Source organism: Schistocerca gregaria, chromosome 3 (genome assembly GCF_023897955.1).
Source record: "Schistocerca gregaria isolate iqSchGreg1 chromosome 3, iqSchGreg1.2, whole genome shotgun sequence".
Taxonomy (NCBI): domain Eukaryota; kingdom Metazoa; phylum Arthropoda; class Insecta; order Orthoptera; family Acrididae; genus Schistocerca; species Schistocerca gregaria.
Window position 1 is genome coordinate 827,767,403 of NC_064922.1, and position 12,059 is coordinate 827,779,461.

Below are 12,059 nucleotides of genomic sequence, written 5' to 3' on the forward strand. Positions count from 1 at the left end.
AAAATTATTGAAATTCTTTTAAAGTCCTCTGTAAAAGATTCCTGAACGAAACTGTAATTAAAACGCCGGCCGCTAGTGGCCGAGCGGTTCTAGGTGCTTCAGTCTGGAACCACGCGACCGCTACGGTCGCAGGTTCGAATCCTGCCTCGGGCATGGATGTGTGTGATGTCCTTAGGTTAGTTAGGTTTAATTAGTTCTAAGTTCTAGGCGACTGATGACCTCAGATGTTTAGTCGCATAGTGCTCAGAACCATTTGAACCATTTTTTTCAGTTGAGTCGTATGTGTAAAATTACGTCACTCAGTCCAACGGGTTTGCACAAGCTTTTGAAATTTAGGTGTCGTTTGTTTCTTCTAGCAAATCATATTCTTGCAAGTTATCTTACTTTTCTCATATTAAAATCACACTGTAAAAATCCGTAAGATTCAAAAATCGAAATCAAACTCTTCTGAAAATTAATATCTTGGAAAAATTCAGTAATAATTCTTCCTCAATACAACTCTTCATAAATAATTCTCGAAAACGTATTTAAGCTTTAGAGCATACACTGTTTTACTGCCTTCGTATATGCTACATACAGATGTGAACATCAGACTCGACAAAACAGAACTGAACAAAATACAACATGAACTAAACATTCTGTGACGTCATTACAATGGAAAATTACAAATTTTAATTTATTTGAATGTTGGAGGTTCGACGCAACAACCCGGTCACAGGATCTTCTGCTGCTCTTTGGCCGCTAACCATCGACGTCTAGTGGCCAGCAATTTTCTTTCTGGTTCCGGTAGTGAAGATGCTGTTTCCGCGAGTTGTGCTGCTCTCTCGAAACATGAAACATACAAAACAAAAAATACAAAACTTTAAATATTTAGCAAATATAACAAAATATTACAAAACATAGACAAAACACTAAATTAAACTTATATTTTTTTGCAAACTGAGCTGATCCTTGTGGATGGGTGACGCTTTAATTTCGCGTGCCATTACACAAGCTGTATAATTGGAATGAAATTTGGGGCGAAAATCAGGCCCGAAGACAATGTAAACTTCGTATTCGCATTTCAAGTAGATTGAACGAATGATAAAGATGAAATTTAGAATCCAATAGGCTGATAGCACAAAGACACAGAATAATTTTTATTCCCCTGCTATTTTCCAATAATCTACAAATTGGTCGAAAAGATGTGGATTTTTCCCGAAAGATGAAGGCACGGTATATTCGATAATTCTTTTACAAATACCTTTTTCTATTAATGCTTCAAAGGCGATCTAATTCGAACAACCAATTTAGGCCCCCCACCTTGCCAGCAGAGTGAGTTTAATTCCCAATATTGCCAAACAACAGAGGCAAAGTAGCAAGAAAAATCTCACTGAGAACAGAGTTTTAACTTTGGCATGTTATTTCTCGTTGATCGAAGGCGTTTGAAATCAGTTATGGACAACAGGTTTTGTACAAATACACCGCATGTGATCTATATTTCTACTGCTAAGGATAAAAGAATATAACTGTGTATGATACTTGTAAATAATTTAAACGTATCGTACACAGATTAATATATTGGTTTTGGCATACTGGTGCAAAGGGCTCGTCATAATTACATTTGCCAGTGTACAGATACTATGCCAATTAATTATTGTAATTAGATGACCATGTGCTTAATGGATGAAAGGCTATCGTTTTTTCTGCTGTGGTTTCGGGGGTATTTCAACCGAGTGCGGCTGTTCTGAGACTGAATAGTGGAATGATTGAAAGTTTGTCTATTATTAAGGACTACAAAGGTTGCTATGTACAAACCGATAAGTATTTTCTACTAACACACAAATTAAGACGCAGTTGCTGCCTTCGCCTTACAAGTCTAATTACGGTTATATCTTTTATTGGTTGCTGATTTTAAGTACCTCGTCACACGCAATGATGTGGTTTACATTCAGTACAATCCTCACTGCAATCCATGGTTGTTGCTGGCCGACGCGGTTGACGCGAAACACGTAATTTGGGACTCGTCAGTTTTGACTTTTTATCACTCGCGAATCGGTATCGATGAGGGTCCACCCCTCGACGATCAGAGGGACGCGCTCAGTTGTCATACTCGGGTGAATTTGCCGTTTACTACTCACTCGACCACCATTCTTGACCGTCTCTCTAACACTTCTCACTCGACCACCATTCTTGACCGTCTCTCTAACACTTCTCACTCGACCACCATTCTTGACCGTCTCTCCAGTACTACTTCTCATTCGACACTCGTCTCACTGCCTTCTGCGCCGCTCAACATCGACTCCTGCCTGCTAACGACCTGAGTGTCGGATACTAATATCTATGATCGTGGGATCACGGATCCCTTACAAACTATGCAGTCACACCACTGAACAGCTACTGCAAGAGCGGGTGGAATGACAGCTCTGCGTGTTTACACGTCTGTCGCGGTCAAGTAGCTGTGACTCAGCGCGCCTAATCTCGTGCCTAGTGGTGAAAAGGCCGATGGCACCGTAAGCGTCAACACGTTCTTAGCGTTGTAGAGAAAACCCAAACACATCGGGCGCCAAGGGAACGGAGAGGCATGACGAGTTAACAGGTCCCCAGCAGTCAAAGGGTTAATAACCGGTGTAACAGCCAGAATGTTGAATTTAAGCATGGAAACGTGCATGCATTGTGTCGTACAGGTGCCGGATGTCAGTTTGTGGGAAGGAGTTCCATGCCTGTTGCACTTGGCTGGTCAATACATGGATACTTCATGCCGCTTGTGGATGACACTGAATTTGTCCGATGATTTCACATATGCGCTCGACTGTAAACGTAACTGGTGACTGAGCACACCAAGACGACACGTCGAGACCCTGTAGAACAATGCTTGGTTATACAAGCAGTATGTGAGCGAGCGTTATGCTGTTGGAAAACACCCTCTGGAATGCACTTCGTGAATGGTAGTACAGCAGGTCGAATCACCAGACTGTGTCAGGGTGCGTCAGACAGCCACGAGAGTGCTCCCGCTGTCATACGAAATCGTACCCCAGAAATAGCTCCAGGTGTAGCTCCACGCAGGCACGTTGGTTGCAGGGCCTCAGCCGGCCTCCTTCTAACCAACACAAGCTCGTCAGTGGCAACGAGGCAGAGTCAGCTTTCATCAGAAAACACAACAGACCTCCATCCTGCCCTCCAGTGAACTCTCTCTTGACAGCACAGAAGCCCCAAAATGCGGTGGTTTGGGATCAGTGGAATGCATGCTACAGGACGTCAACATCGGAGCTGTCCTTCAAGTAACAGATTTGTAACAGTGCTTTGTGTCACTGCGGTGTCAACTGCTGTTCAAATTGCTGCTGCAGAAGTAGTACGATTTCCCAGAGCCATATGCTGAACACTGTGATCTTCCCTCTCGGTAGTGACACGTGGCCATCCAGAGCCCTATCTTCTTCCAACCGTACATGCTCGTGACCACCGCTACCATCGATCATGTACAGTGCGTGCATTCCTGTCAAAAGTCTTTCTGACATAATGCAGCAGGAACACCCACCTTCTCGTAGCCCTATTCCACGACCTCGTTACAATTCAGTGAAGTGCTGATAATGACGTCTTTGTCTCCTTAAAGGCATTCCTGACCAATAAGAAGTTCAATCTCAAAGGTAACCAACAGTCAAGACAATTACTCTGTCTATTAAAAGGAAACCTGTCTTACAACCTCATAGCGGTGATACTAGCACCAGTCTCATGCGATTGGTGAGAAATTTTAATAAACATTAACTTTAAGATATACAAGCACGCCTACCAACTTTGTTTATGTCACACAACTTTTTGATGTTGCTACTTTTTCCGTCTATGTTCCGCTAGTGAGTCGTCCTGTTAGCCGAACATAGGGTAAGAAAGTATTCAGCTGCGGGTGGTGACTCACTGTAGCGTGCCTCTTACACCGAGCACCAGCCCTAACTTTCGCCTTCAGAAGAAATTGTCAGAGCGAAGCCGCGGATAGGTCTCGGAACATAAACATCGACATCATTCGCGTTAATAGGCGCCACGGCTGTCCATTAGGCTGCGATGAGCGACCATCGTATGTCGCTTGCATATCCCCGCAGAGACCGACGCAATGGTTGTTACACGCTATTAGTAGCGATTTATATTTTCCTTTTACCTCTTTCCAAGTTTCATTACGCTCTCAAATTCACTCTCTATTTTTTCTGCTCCCCCCCCCCCCTATCCTCTCTCTCTCTCTCTCTCTCTCTCTCTCTCTCTCTCTCTCTCTCTCTCTCTTTCCACACATACACATACACACAGCCATACGTGAGCACAAATCCTGTTGCTATTTTGTCGAAACCTGCCATTCTGAGCCGGGGGTGTGGGCAAGATATAATTGAGTCTTACAGAGAAGATAACAGCTACCAGCCACTTTTTACAATGCTATTTATTTATTTAAATAGCGCCGTTATCGGTTTGGAACCTAAAGGTTCGTCTTCAGATGGCTTCTCAAGTTAAAATACATTTTACATTAGCTTTCAGTTTTTAGTTTCCAAAATGAATACGTCGGCTTGGAGTGGTGGTATCCTACAGCCAAAACAAGATGTCTTTTTAACTATAATTGTGTCTCTCAACGAATTTAAATGATGTAAACAAATTATTCTAGTGGAAATGTTAGTTCTCTTTTAAAACAAATAGTAAGTAATAGTAGTTTGTAAATTCCTATATCTCTCGAAATATCTCTGAGAGGGGAACTCTTTGGCATTTCTGCTGTTGCGATATCGCCACCTTTGTATACATACTTTCATGTGGTGTAACTTCGTAGTGTGTGAATGGTGCTTCAGATTATATGTGGCTACATAGATAAAGAAAAGTGCACCATACAGTCTTCGGTGCTGCTTCATGACAAGCAGTCAGCACCGGAACGTCATGGCACGGATTTTTCAAAAACATCGGCTACACTGATATTTTGTTCACATAATTTAAAATCGCTATGAGGCACAATTACAGTTAAAAATACATTGTCTCACATCTTGTTTTTGTTGTAGGGCACTACCATACCAAGGGAAATTTATCATTTCGGAGAACAAAAAGTGACAGCTAATGTAAAATGTATCCTAAGGTGTGCTAGCCGTCTGGAGATGAACCTCTAAGGTTGGAAAGCGGCAACGGCGCTATTTAAATAAATAAATAAATAGCTTTGCAAAAAGTGACTGGTTGATGTTGTCTTCCATGTAAAAGTCAACGTATACAAATGCAGTTCCAGATCACACACATAAAACACTCATACACATACACATATACACGCACAAAGACACACATGTATAACTGAAAATAGGAAAGCGCTTGAATCAGAACACCTGTAAACCCAAATTAATTCCTTCGTCTCTTTGTTAATTTTGTGACTGGTGTAGTACTCTGCGTCACCTGTGTATAGCATTTCATACGCTCTCTGTATTTTTGCTGTTGTTGTGGTTCGAAGGACTGTATTGCTGTAGCTCTCCATGCTATTCCCACCTCCATAAGCCTCTTGATCTCTAAGTACGTACTACATCTTAATTCCATTTGAACCTGCTTTCGGTGCTCAAGTCTTGACCTCCTTCTACACTTTTTACTTCCCATACTCTCTTCCATTCTGAAACTGGGGATTTATTCAATGCCTCAAGAAGTGTCCCAGCAATCGATCCCTTCTTCTAGTCAAGTTGTGCCTCAAGTTTCTTTTTTCCCCAGTTCGTTCAAGTGCGTCCTTATTCGTTATTCGATCCATCCAGCCAATCTTCGTCATTCTTCAGCAGCACGACATTTCAAAAACTTGTGTTCTCTTATTCGTTTGTTGTCCACGTTTCATTTACGTATAAGACTCCGGCACAGACAAATACCTTCAGGAATGCCTACGTAATACTAAAGTTCGTATTTGATAATAACAAATTTATGTTTGTCAGAATTGCTTTTCTTCGTATTGGCAGCATACATTTCATACCTTGACTACTTTGGCCATTGTTAGCTATTTTGTTGGCCAAACATTAAATTTGGCCTACTACCTTTAGTCTTTCATTTCCTAATGAAATTACCCCAAAACTGCCTCATACTGCCTCATTTAATTCGACTGAATTCCATTACCCATCCGTTGGATTTGTTGACACTCATTTCATAACCGCTTTTGAAGAATGCAGAAATGACGCTACAGAAACTGTTTTTGAATTTATTCTTTATTAAGTGATTAGTTTCGGCCAAAGACCGTTATCGAGCACATGTTCTACGCATGTCGACCATACAGGAAAATTTCAGACGACAAGGATGTTTGAAAGTTGTTGTAAAAATACAAGAAAAATTCGTACTCTTCGCTTTTTAACCCCAGATGCAGACAGGGGACTGTCATAAGTTTAACGTGTTTCTCTGTATGTGGCAGCGTACTCCCGAAAGAAGGGTCCGATTGCAATGCAGTTTTTTTATTTGAAAGATTGTTCAGTCAGGATGATTCTTAGCTATGTTCAAGGAAAGTGTGTTCAGCCGTTTAAATTTCATCGGCTAAATTAATTAAAAATGTTTTCCGCCACGGCTCTCTCTTGATACATGTTACGTAATTTACGTAGCAGCAGAGTTCAAAAATATCTAAATAAAAAGTCCGAGAAACAAGTGTTTCTCTTTTATGGTTGACCAATGAGGTACATGCGCTGTAGGCCTCCTTCGCCAGCTCACACCGCTAGCGGCAAAGGAGAAAGCCGGCTGGACCCAATGCTACGAGCGCTGGAGATGCAGACACTGGAGCAGTTATGCAAGCAAGCAGGAAGTAGATTGGCGGATGTCCACGCTTCGCGTAAGAATGGGCACTTTGCGAAGAGTCTGGCGGACAATGAGAAAAGTGATGTACCCCTGTAGCTGTTAGGAAGCAACGTCATGTATGCACCAGATGAGAGCATGTGATTTTTTCTGACCTGGCTGTTGTCGTTTTACGTGCCCTAGAAAGTAAGGCATAGGGAGGAACGTCCACAAAGAGCGAGGAATTCGGGCAGGGAGGCGGGTGAAAGAAGTCAACCTTCTTAAAACGATGATTTATCGACAGTAAAGAGATTCCTTACAAATCACGGACGTCGGCGGACAATGAGACGAAGCCCACACATGACTCTGACCAAGCCTCACGCACAGGTTGTGCCCTCAAAGACGTGTTGTTGTGGCTGCTCTCACAACTACTTCGGACTGAAGAAAACATTGTAAAAATGTGAAATCGTGCGAAAGACGCCAATTCCCGACTCACACACCAGCCCACCCAAGATAGGAATTTTCTACCCTGCACGGAGAGGCGTGGCCATTAACGGCAATCAGTCATTGGGCAGCTTTCCAGATGGAGACCGCCAGTAAAATCCTGCTAGAGAAGAAACTTTCGAGGAGCTGAGAAAGGGATGAGAGGTGAAGCAGGCAGTTGGTGGCACAGTGCGGAAGCAAGAGGACATGGGTGCTCTTCCATCCATCGCCAACACCCGCCTTCCGACACTGTGATATCGCAGCTTCGGTCTCTGCAGCCCAGAACGCGAAGACAACCTCGTACCGGGGCCTAACCGTAAAGCCACGATTCCTAATGAGGGCAGCCGACTCGAGTCGCACATCTCCTAGGCGACGGGCCGTACCGACGCAGCGCCTGCCACCGACAGCACTACCAGACGAATGGTCACAAATAATGGTGAGACGATCCCTCCCTTCCTTCTTCCCCTTAATAACCGAAGTGTGTCCAGACCCAGTCAAATGGGCACCGAAATTTATGATTTTCTTTCGCTTTGTGTAAACAGTACTGAAATAAATATGTTACTTTCTTGTTTTAGTCATCTAAGAAACCTGTTCCATTGATACACCAACCCCTCAGTTTCATAAAATTTGCTCTTTGTTTTCATTTAAGCACTTGTAACCCGACATCATCCTCTAGCATTACTTTTCCTCAACAATAATTGTCGATATCAGTATTATCTTTCGAATTTTGGACAAGTCAATATTATCTCAGTTGCTTTTCTGAAACGTTTCGTATAATTTTGTACACAATTTGTTTTATTTCAAGTGAAACTCTATGAAACGGAATTAATTTATAAAATTGAAGCGCGTCACTGCGTGTGAGATCGCTCTCTAAGTTTTCATATATTTTTACGTTTCAGATACATATTTTAACGGTTTTATGATAATATTTACTACATAAGTGACTTATTAGTGGTTTCTTCATTCACCCCCGCCTTGTATTTATGAGTGTTTCGTATTAAGCAACTTAACCTCTTACCTGTGTTTGAATTCCGCGCTGACCAGTTGCAGCTGTAGCGGCGCATCGAAAGCTAAGTACTAATTAATTGTTAGTGTATAGTGTTTTATTTAGGGACTCCAGTAGTCTTCAACCGGTGTTCTTCGTGTTTTCTGGTGAAATAATGTCTGGAGAAATTTTTCGGAACGGTTTTCAGTTTCGTTACTGTGTCATTAGACGTTTGATTTTCTTTCTGTGTTAGACTTTTGTTACATTCTCATTTGCTGTTGATTAATACTGTTAATAACAGTAGTTACTTCCCTTGTAGAGTAAGTTTGTGATTATTGTAGTCAGTTTTTTAACATCTTCTTATTGTACTAGCGGAAGTTAAATGAAGTAGTTTTCTTGTTTCAATAACTGTAAAATTTTACCATGAGTGAGAAGTGTGGGCTTTGCGTGGTTTCTTGAGTAGTGGATTGCGGTGTGATACTTTTTCGAAGTATTTTCACTAGGGGGAATGCAGTGGGGAAAGCAGTGGGCATTCTGGTGAGAACCTCTCCTGGAACTTCAGGTTATGTAGCAAGAGTAAGTTGATAGAGGAGCAGGAGTATAAGATCTGTGCCCTTCAGGTGCATCTACATCTACATCTACATGACTACTCTGCAATTCACATTTAAGTGCTTGGCAGAGGGTTCATCGAACCACAATCATACTATCTCTCTACTATTCCACTCTCGAACAGCGAGCGGGAAAAACGAACACCTAAACCTTTCTGTTCGAGCTCTGATTTCTCTTATTTTATTTTGATGATCATTCCTACCTATGTAGGTTGGGCTCAACAAAATATTTTCGCATTCGGAAGAGAAAGTTGGTGACTGAAATTTCGTAAAAAGGTCTCGCCGCGACGAAAAACGTCTATGCTGTAATGACTTCCATCCCAACTCGTGTATCATATCTGCCACACTCTCTCCCCTATAACGCGATAATACAAAACGAGCTGCCCTTTTTTGCACCTTTTCGATGTCCTCCGTCAATCCCACCTGGTAAGGATCCCACACCGCGCAGCAATATTCTAACAGAGGACGAACGAGTGTAGTGTAAGCTGTCTCTTCAGTGGACTTGTTGCATCTTCTAACTGTCCTGCCAATGAAACGCAGCCTTTGGCTCGCCTTCCTCACAATATTATGTATGTGGTCCTTCCAACTGAAGTTGTTCGTAATTTTAACACCCAGGTACTTAGTTGAATTGACAGCCTTGAGAATTGTACTATTTATCGAGTAATCGAATTCCAACGGATTTCCTTTGGAACTCATGTGGATCATCTCACACTTTTCGTTATTTAGCGTCAACTGCCACCTGACACACCATACAGCAATCTTTTCTAAATCGCTTTGCAGCTGATACTGATCTTCGGATGACCTTACTAGACGGTAAATTACAGCATCATCTGCGAACAGTCTAAGAGAACTGCTCAGATTGTCACCCAGGTCATTTATATAGATCAGGAACAGCAGAGGTCCCAGGACGCTTCCCTGGGGAACACCTGATATCACTTCAGTTTTACTCGATGATTTGCCGTCTATTACTACGAAGTGCGACCTTCCTGACAGGAAATCACGAATCCAGTCGCACAACTCAGACGATACCCCATAGCTCCGCAGCTTGATTAGAAGTCGCTTGTGAGGAACGGTGTCAAAAGCTTTCCGGAAATCTAGAAATACGGAATCAACTTGAGATCCCCTGTCGATAGCGGCCATTACTTCGTGCGAATATAGAGCTAGCTGCGTTGCACAAGAGCGATGTTTTCTGAAGCCATGCTGATTACGTGTCAATAGATCGTTCCCTTCGAGGTGATTCATAATGTTTGAATACAGTATATGCTCCAAAACCCTACTGCAAACCGACGTCAATGATATAGGTCTGTAGTTAAATGGATTACTTCTACTACCCTTCTTGAACACTGGTGCGACCTGCGCAATTTTCCAATCTGTAGGTACAGATCTATCGGTGAGCGAGCGGTTGTATATGAGTGCTAAGTAGGGAGCTATAGTATCAGCGTAATCTGAAAGGAACCTAATCGGTATACAATCTGGACCTGAAGACTTGCCCGTATCAAGCGATATGAGTTGCTTCGCAACCCCTAAGGTATCTACTTCTAAGAAACTCATGCTAGCAGTTGTTCGTGTTTCAAATTCTGGAATATTCCATTCGTCTTCCCTGGTGAAGGAATTTCGGAAAACTGCGTTCAATAACTCCGCTTTAGCGGCACAGTCGTCGATAACAGTACCATCGGCACTGCGCTGCGAAGGTATTGACTGCGTCTTGCCGCTTGTGTACTTTACATACGACCAGAATTTCTTCGGATTTTCTACCAAATTTCGAGACAATGTTTCGTTGTGGAACCTATTAAAGGCATCTCGCATCGAAGTCCGTGCCAAATTTCGCGCGTCTGTAAATTTTAGCCCATCTTCGGGATTTCGCGTTCTTCTGAATTTCGCATGCTTTTTCCGTTGCCTCTGCAACAGCGTTCGGACCTTTTTTGTGTACCACGGGGGATCCGTTCCATCTCTTACCAATTTATGAGGTATGAATATCACAATTGCTGTTGCTACTATATCTTTGAATTTGAGCCACATCTCGTCTACATTCGCAGTTGAAAAACGCACAGGACGAGCTAGATAGGATGAGGTGGGAGAAGGGGTTTGGGGAATGGGAGCTGGCTGTTGGCAAGACATCTGCAAGGAGAAGGAGTTTCTTAGATAGTTTTACTACTGGTGTTTGAAATGACCAACTGTCGGAGTCTAGTGGAGCGGAATCTCTAGTAGCTGTAGATGTAGGAAGTATGCAGCAGACCTCAGAAGTTACGGTGGCTAGGACAGTTGCAAAGCGTAAGAGAAAGAAGAAGGTTCTTCTGTTAGGTAGTTCTCAAGGTAGAGGTGTAGGCCAACATCTACATCTACATTTTTACTCCGCAAGCCACCCAACGGCGTGTAGCGGAGGGCACTTTACGTGCCACTGTCATTACCTCCCTTTCCTGTTCCAGTCGCGTATGGTTCGCGGGAAGAACGACTGTCTGAAAGCCTACGTGCGCGCTCTAATCTCTCTAATTTTACACTCGTGATCTCCTCGGGAGGTATAAGTAGGGGGAAGCAATATATTGCATGAAGTGTTGGGGAAGGAGTACCAGGTCACCAGCTTTGTGAAGCCTAATGCAGGATTGGCTCAGGTGACTGTTACCATAGGGGGGCTATGTAGGGATTTTACTAAAGAGGATCAGATAGTGATTGTGGGTGGGGCTGGTTATAGTATTGATAGGGATGGCGAGTATGACATAGATGGTGACCTGGAAAAGATAGCAACTCAGACTGGTAACACGAATGTGCATTTCGTGGAACTGTTTCAGCGTCACGATCGGTCTCATCTTAATACAGCCGTCAAGTGTAACAACATGAGACTTGGTATTTGCGCCGATGACAGAAGGCATGAGTCACATTTCAGTGATGTCGGTGGAGTCTATCAGCCGGACGGGTTTCACTATGCATGGCCTTCACCTCAACAGGTATGGAAAGGGGAGGTTGGCTAAGCTTATAGGTGACAGCATAGGTGGGGTTGGTGGGATCACACATGGGAAAATTCCTGTACTAGTGGGTGTTAAGAGGTGCACCTTTTTGGAATGAGATCAGCTGATAGGTATTCCTGCTTAAGGGAAGTCTCTCTAACAAAGAAACCACTTTCGACAAAGCTTAGGTATCAGAGTAATGAGGGAATTAGTATATTTCATCAAAATATACAAAGATTAGAGATAAAGTTAGTGAACTGCTTATAGATGTTGACTCTGAAATTATTGGTATATCTGAACACTTCTTAAATAAGGAGATAATTCAGGGGATTC